This window comes from Zootoca vivipara, chromosome 16 (genome assembly GCF_965207765.1).
Source record: "Zootoca vivipara chromosome 16, rZooViv2.hap1.1, whole genome shotgun sequence".
Taxonomy (NCBI): Eukaryota; Metazoa; Chordata; class Lepidosauria; order Squamata; family Lacertidae; genus Zootoca; species Zootoca vivipara.
In genome coordinates, this window is record NC_142599.1 from 15,349,157 (window position 1) to 15,357,011 (window position 7,855).

General features: G+C 48.4%; 1 protein-coding gene across 2 annotated transcripts in view; it reads right to left on the bottom strand.

The window, feature by feature from the left end:
* SMPD4 (sphingomyelin phosphodiesterase 4) overlaps positions 1 to 2,217 on the bottom strand; it is a 35,838-nt gene extending 33,621 nt beyond the window's left edge. Inside the window, exon 1 of one of the 2 annotated variants that reach the window (XM_088659913.1) lies at positions 1,728 to 2,217. The gene's annotated coding sequence lies outside the window, so the exon portion shown is untranslated. The remainder of the gene's footprint in view (positions 1 to 1,727) is intronic. The other variant, XM_088659912.1, reaches the window with a different exon arrangement.
* Positions 2,218 to 7,855: the final 5,638 nt, after the last annotated feature.

Sequence of the window (7,855 nt, forward strand, 5' to 3'; positions counted from 1 at the left end):
AAGAATTAAACCCAGTCTGATGCCAGGAATACAGAAATGGGTGTTGGTGGGCTCTTGCTCCTTTTGGCCTCCTGCTGTTCACCTGGCTGGGCTCTTTGGCTCTGCTTGCACCTAGTGAACGTAGCCCACATGGTTTTTATATCTTACACATGGCCAGTAATGGAGCTATAGCTAGGGAGAGATCATCGGCAAACATGCAGCCAACAAATTAATACAAGAAACATTTTTTAAAAAATAAATAAATAAAAAATAAATAGTTTGTTGAAAACATTAGTTCAGCTTCGCAGAGCTGAGCTTCTTCATTGTTATCCTCACGTGAACCGTGCCATTTCTTAAACTTAGTTAAATGAAGGAAAGAACTGGCCCTCTGAAATAACGTTCCTTGGGATGTGAATATAAACACTGTTATGAAAAGCATTGTTGGTTCAGGCCAACTGGGAGTCTTCTGGAGTCCAAAGTCAACACCATCTCACTGTAGCCCTCTTAACATCCGGGAGTGTGTCTGTGTGTTAATCTGCAGACCCCCCTCTTCAGGATGAGGGCTGAGGCGATTGGGGGAGCTCTGCCCCCCCCCATATATACTTTGGCAAGGGTAGGCAAACTAAGGCCCCGGGACCGGATCCGTCCCAATCGCCTTCTAAATCCGGCCTGCGGACGGTCTGGGAATCAGTGTGTTTTTACATGAGTAGAATGTGTCCTTTTTATTTAAAATGCATCTCTGGTTTATTTGTGGGGCATAGGAATTTGTTCATTCCCCACCCCCAAATATAGTCTGGCCCCCCACAAGGTCTGAGGGAGAGTGGATCAGCCCCTTGCTGAAAAGGTTTGCTGACCCCTGCTTTAAGGTAATGGATCACAGGCATTTCATGGAATTTTAGAGTTGGAGGAATTATAAGGACAAAAATCCCCCTCCCTCGAAATGTTAAATTTGCATGTAACCTGCAGCTTTATGTGTGCATGTACATATACATGTAGCAACAGCAGCTAGGATTCTACCGTGTTTCTCCGAAAATAAGACACCGTCTTATATTTCTTTTTCCTCAAAAAAACACACAAAAAAAACACCATGGTGGCTTATTTTCAGGGGATGTCTTATTTTTTATTACATGTCCAGCCTCGCCTCTTCCTTGGCACCCTCCAGAACTGTGCCTATCACTATGCCTTATTTTCAGGGTATGGCTTATATTCCTTGAATGCCTAAAATTTCTCCTTATTTTATGGCTTATTTTATGGCTACGTCTTATTTTCGGAGAAATGGAAGGAAGAAGACGTTCCAACCAAAAAAAAGAATGGATAATAAGTAAGATAATGGACTATACAGAACTGGCAAAATTAACAGAATCTAATGATGTGTGTTTTATGGAAAAATGGATGCCTTTTCTGGACTATATAAAGAAATATTATAGTATGTTGAACACGCAATAGGATTTGAGCTATGAGCAACAGAATTAATTAGTTTATAATACTGTGATTATGATTTAAAAGATAGAAGATAGGGTGCAGCAGAAGGGAGAAACAACAACTCCATGGAAAACGGGGTGGGAAGTCGATAAAAGTAATAATAATAATAATAATAATAATAATAATAATAATAATAATAATATATTTTTATACCCCGCCCATCTGACTTCCAACCGAATATTAAAAACAATACAGCATCGAACATTAAAAACCTCCCTAAACAGGGTCTTCAGTTGCCTTCTAAAAGTAAAATAGTTGCTTATTACCTTGACATCTGCTGGGAGGGTGTTCCACAGGGCGGGTGCCACTACCGAGAAGGCCCTCTGTCTGGTAAGAGTAAGTAAGTCTGGTAAGTAAGAGAAAAAGACGAAATTGTGATTTGATTGTATATGTTTAAAATGTTGAAACTTAATATAATTGGAAAAAGAGAATTATAGAGTTGGGAGGGTCATCTAGTCCAGCCCCCTGCGACTGAGTTGTGCCATTGGTCTCCTTAGTTCAGGATCATGTGCCCTGATTGGCAGCGGTGGCTCTCCTGGGTTTCGTCCTCCGTGGAGGTGCTGGGGGACTGGAGCCAGGACTTTTCCGCTCTGGCACGGAGCTCTGCCCCTGCCCCCTTGCAGTCTTCCCCCGGTGACACCTGGAGGGCACCCCATTGGGGACAGCTGGCTTCCTTCCACCACGGCCTCTGTTCCTTCCCCGTTCTGTGAAAGGGCCGTGAAAGGTCTCTGGCTCCAGGGGCACAGCTGCCACAGAGGCACTTTGTTTCAGAGCAGCCCAGCTTCTCCACTCTCCCTTAATTAAAAGGAAAAGCGAGAGATCTGGCCAGCTGACTTACAACAATGTTCAAGGCAGGAGGAACACGGGGACCGGGGCGGGGGAGAGAGAGAGGAAAGAGAACATGCAACACATTAAGATGATGATCTTCAGGCTTCAGGCTTGGCAAACGTCCTGGAAATTCTTGGACTCTTTGACACTGTTTGCTGAGAGGCAAGACAGCCTTGGCAGTCACGGGAGGGAGGAAGCGACACCCCCTACCAGGAATCCTACTCAATTTCAGCAGGCCCTCGGCCTGGGGCTGAGCACCGAGGAGGAAAAACAAGCTCCAGGGGGGCCGTATTTAGACACCAGCAAGTTTCAGGATGCAATAAGATTCAATAAACCAAGAGACACTTCACTGAAGTATTCTTCAGCTGCTACTACCAGATCACTATAACTACATGTTTGTTTGTTTGGGTGGGGGTCCTTGCATCCAGTGAGCCTCCCTGCAACTAGATCAGTGTTTCTCAACCTTTTTTGGGCCACGGCACACTTGTTCCGTGAAAAAAATCACGAGGCACACCACCATTTAAAAAGTTTAAAAAATTAACTCTGTGCCGCCCTATATTATAATTATGACTGTAAGAAACACTTGCCAAATATTGCTTTCCGGCGGGTTAGTGTTGTGTATTGGCGGCCGCCAGGCTCGTTTGCACTGAGCTTTGGGAAAGAGGAGGAGAAATATTGCTTTCCGGCGGGTTAGTGATGTTTATTGGCGGCCGCCAGGCACGTGACAATGCAAATCGCCCTTCTCGTCGCCGCACGTCGCGGCACACCAGCCAGCGTCTCGCGGCACACTAGTGTGCCGCGGAACAGCGGTTGAGAAACGCTGAACTAGATATCCCCACCCACACCCACCCCTGCAAGAGCTGAATTTTTGGACTACAATGTCCATGCTGGCCGGGGCTGATGGGAGTTGTAGCCTAACACATCTGGAGGGCACCAGGTTGGAGAAGGAAGGACAGCCTCCACGGTGCTCAAACTGCTTTTGCATTTTTAAGAACTGCCGTTTTTAAAATGAGGGTTGCTCTGAAGAGCATCAATTAATGTTTGTTAAATGAATGAATCTTTCCCACCAGAGAATGTTGCAGCGATTGCACAATGCAATAAAACCAATTACATGTATGCAAGCAGTTTGAAAGATTGAATTGATTTAAAAACAAACAAACCCAAAAACACAGTTTTAACTCCCAGCCGGAAAGGGTGGAAAGGGTGAGGAGGGGATTAATTTGAGAAGCAGCAGTGTTAGAAGAGGATTGTGGTAAAGGGTTTTATGGGAGAGAAAAATGTAAAGAATCCCACACCCACCTCAAAGCTTTTCATTAACTAGCAAGGGACAGAAGGGGGAACAGAGTGTCTCCTCCTCTCCAAAAAGCCTTTCCTCTAGACTCCCCACAGCCCTGTATGCAGCTGGGGGGAGGAAATGCAAATTCATGTTTCCTGCTGGGCAACTTCAGCCCATCTTCCCCTAAAGGTAAAGGTAAAGGGACCCCTGACCATTAGGTCAAGTCGTGACCGACACTGGGGTTGCGCGCTCATCTCGCATTATTGGCCGAGGGAGCCAGCGTATAGCTTCCAGGTCATGTGGCCAGCATGACAAAGCCGCTTCTGGCAAACCAGAGCAGCACATGGAAACGCCGTTTACCTTCCCGCTATAGCGGTTCCTATTTATCTACTTGCATTTTGATGTGCTTTCGAACTGCTAGGTTGGCAGGAGCTGGGACCAAGCAACGGGAGCTCACCCCGTCACAGGGATTCGAACCGTCGACCTTCTGATCAGCAAGCCCTAGGTTCAGTGGTTTTGCCCACAGCGCCACCTGGGTCCCCATCTTCCCCTACCAAACCCAAACACACTCACCCATTCAGGGGTCTGCATGGGTGCCTGTGGGCAGTCTCTCTCTCTCTCTTTCTCTCTCTCTCTCTGTCTGTCTCAGGTAATTGACCAAGCAGTAAAGGGACCCCTGACCATTAGGTCCAGTCATGACCGACTCTGGGGTTGCGCGCTCATCTCGCATTATTGGCCGAGGGAGCCGGTGTATACCTTCCAGGTCATGTGGCCAGCATGACAAAGCCGCTTCTGGCAAACCAGAGCAGCACATGGAAACGCCGTTTACCTTCCCGCTGTAGTGGTACCTATTTATCTACTTGCATTTTGACGTGCTTTCGAACTGCTAGGTTGTCAGGAGCTGGGACCAAGCAACGGGGGCTCACCCCGTCACAGGGATTCGAACCGCCGACCTTCTGATCAGCAAGCCCTAGGCTCAGTGGTTTAACCCACAGCGCCACCCGCGTCCCTTAGACCAAGCAGTAGCTTAAGGCAAATGGTTTTAGGCTTTAAGCAGTGCTTTTTTTTCTTAAAAAATATGTTTAGGGGTACTCTCATTTTCCAACACATATTGAAATGTTGTTGTTGTTTAGTCATTTAGTCGTGTCCGACTCTTCATGACCCCATGGACCATAGCACGCCAGGCACTCCTGTCTTCTACTGCCTCCCGCAGTTTGGTCAAACTCATGTTCGTAGCTTCGTGAACACTGTCCAACCATCTCATCCTCTGTCATCCCCTTCTCCTTGTGCCCTCCATCTTTCCCAACATCAGGGTCTTTTCCAGGGAGTCTTCTCCTGAGGTGGCCAAAGTATTGAAATACTGCCCCTTAATGAGGCCAAACTTACATTCACAAAATGAATTGTGCATGCACACGAAAGCTTAAACCAGTGACAAACTTAGTTGGTCTCTAAGATGCTACTGGATATGGCAACCCTAAATCTCTTGGCCACACACCATCAAAATCCCCAGTCCTCCCCCCATTGTCTCCCAAGGTTCCTTCCAATACCCTCCTTAAAAGCATCAGAAGAACCCGGAAGCAGGATCAGATGTGTGCCCCCAGCAACCAAGCAAGACCTGAATGTGATGGCCTTCCCTCCATCCCTGCTCTGAACATCCAGGCAGTTTTGTTTCCTGAGTGGTTTGGAATATGCCTGGAGGAAGACCACCATAGAAGCAGCAGCAGCAGCAGCAGCAACTGCTGCCACCCAGCCAGGCTACCTCTGAAAGCTTTGTCGGCAAAACTGCAAAATAGATTAAAACCATCCCTCCCTCTCCTTCCTTCTGCATCCTATGGGTGGGGAAGATAGGAAGATGCCTTCTAGCTCAGCACTGCTCACACTGACTGGCAGCAGCAGATCTCCAGGCAGGGGACATTCCCAGCCCTCTCCAGAGATGCTGCCATTGGGGATTGAATTTAGGACCTTCTGCAGGCCAAGCAGGTGACGCTGTGGGTTAAACCACAGAGTCTAGAGCTTGCTGATCAGAAGGTCGGCGGTTCGAATCCCTGCAACGGGGTGAGCTCCTGTTGCTCAGTCCCAGCTCCTGCCCACCTAGCAGTTCGAAAGCACATCAAAGTGCAAGTAGATAAATAGGGACCGCTCCGGCGGGAAGGTAAACGGTGTTTCCGTGCGCTGCTCTGGTTCGCCAGAAGCGGCTTTGTCATGCTGGCCACATGACCCGGAAGCTGTCTGCGGACAAACACTGGCTCCCTTGGCCTATAGAGCGAGATAAGTGTCGCAACCCCAGAGTCGGACACGACTGGACCTGATGGTCAGGGGCCCCTTTACTTTTTACCTGCAGGCCAAGCAGGTGCTCTGCCACAGAGTGAAGGTGTCCTTTTATAACAGGCACTTTAAGCTCCTGGTTGCACAAACTAAGGACTGGGACCCTGGGTGGCTTCTCAGGTCTGTTTAGGATGCATTGAAGCTGTAGCAAATTCATTCATTTGTTTTTGCTAGGATCTGGGTGTGCTGAGCTGGGTTTGCAATTGCTCCAGCATCTGTGCGGATTCCAGCTGTCCACATCTTGTTCCATCCCTGTTCGAGAGACACACAGAGGCTTGGCAGGCGAAAGCGTTGGAAGCCCCCTCCCCAAACCTACATGGTATTCCAGAATGAGGCAAGCCGGGCAGGCAGGAGATGATGAGGGGCTGAGTCGGTGGGAAGCAGCAGCAGCATAAAGAAGGGCAGCAGAATTTCTGGGAATCTTTGAGGGTCATGTGTGTGAGGAAGGCATTAACAATGCTGATGAATAAATCCCAGCGGGAAACAGCAGAATCAGGAAGAATTGGCAGCAGAGAACCACATCTGGATGCGGGATGAGGAGAGAAGGAAGGAAGGAAGGAAGCAGCACAGTGCCCAGCCAAGAAGCAGGCAAGAGTTCTGTGAGGAAGGCAGGGTGACTTTCAACTTTCTGCAGTCGGGTTTAAGCTGCTTAAAAGATCTGATGACAAGGGCTCAGTTTGAACCAGGCTTGTAAGTACCAGTTGCTGGAAACTTCAGACGGGGAGAGTTTCTATTGTGCTCAAATCTAACATGAGGGCTGCATAGGGGCGGTTACCCTGGGCCCAAAATTGCTAGAGAGCGCAAACTTTCAATACCCGGTGCCACCTTGATACAGCTGTACGCTTTTGTCGCTGTGCTCCGTTGAAAACAGCTCTCCATGCGAACCAGGAAGTGACCTCTCCAGACAAATGGAACGACTCTTCTTTTCTTATCTCTGCAGCTCGGATCTTCTGGGTGATGCAGACACCCGTTCACATGCATGCTCCGTGTGTTTTCCTCCGTCTGCATGGCCCTGGGCACTGGCAACCCACGCTACTCCACTGGCTGGCTTCCCATTGGGGCATCTGGTTGGCCATCATGAGAACAGGATGCTGGACTGGATGGGCCATTGGCCTGATCCAGCAAGCTCTTCTTATGTTCTTATACAGCTGCTTGTCTATTACTACTACTATTTTTACTGTTTTTAATTAATTGCTTCCTAGGAAGCACCTCAAAGTGACTTCAGAATACTATAAAAGCATACTGTGTATAAAAAGCTGCATATTTCAAAGCAAACCATCTCTCTCTGTGTGTGCATATGTGTTCAAATCCAAGAAGTCTGGGATAAAAATCACCTAGAAGCCTTGTTTAAGAGGAAAGTCTTCAGTAGGCGCCAAAAGGACAACAGAGACGCTGCCTGTTTGCTATGTAAAGGCTGAGGGGTTCCAAAGCCATGCTAAAAGTCATCTCACCCAGCTGTGGGTGGAAAGAATGTCCTCGAAGAGAGGGCTTTGCATTGTATTTCTTCTCTCTATCAGTCGCTTGGCAGGAGAAGGAAAACTCTGGTCCCAAACCTCCGTTGCCTTGTGGGATACCTTCAGGAGAAGAAAAGGCTAAGGACACAAATCTGGAGTGGAGTCCCTAAGACGGTTGGATGGCGCCTTGTACACCTCCTTCCAGCAACTCCTGCAGCCAAGCTGGTGCCAAACATATTACTCTGCTTTCCTTTGGGCCACATCAGCGAGGCTGAGAGAGAGGTCTTGTGCACGGCCTAGGATTGTGCCCCCGGGAAGACACTTCCGTGCTGCTAATGCGGTGCTGACTTCACCCCCAGAGGCGCACTCCATTGTCTCTCGAGGCAGACGGATGCCAGTGTTAGGGAATTTTATGGGGGGGGGCACCCAAACGAGGCTTCATTTAGGAATCAAGATTGGCACAAATGCCCTCAAGGGGACCCCGTCTGATCCTACAACACCACTCTAGTAT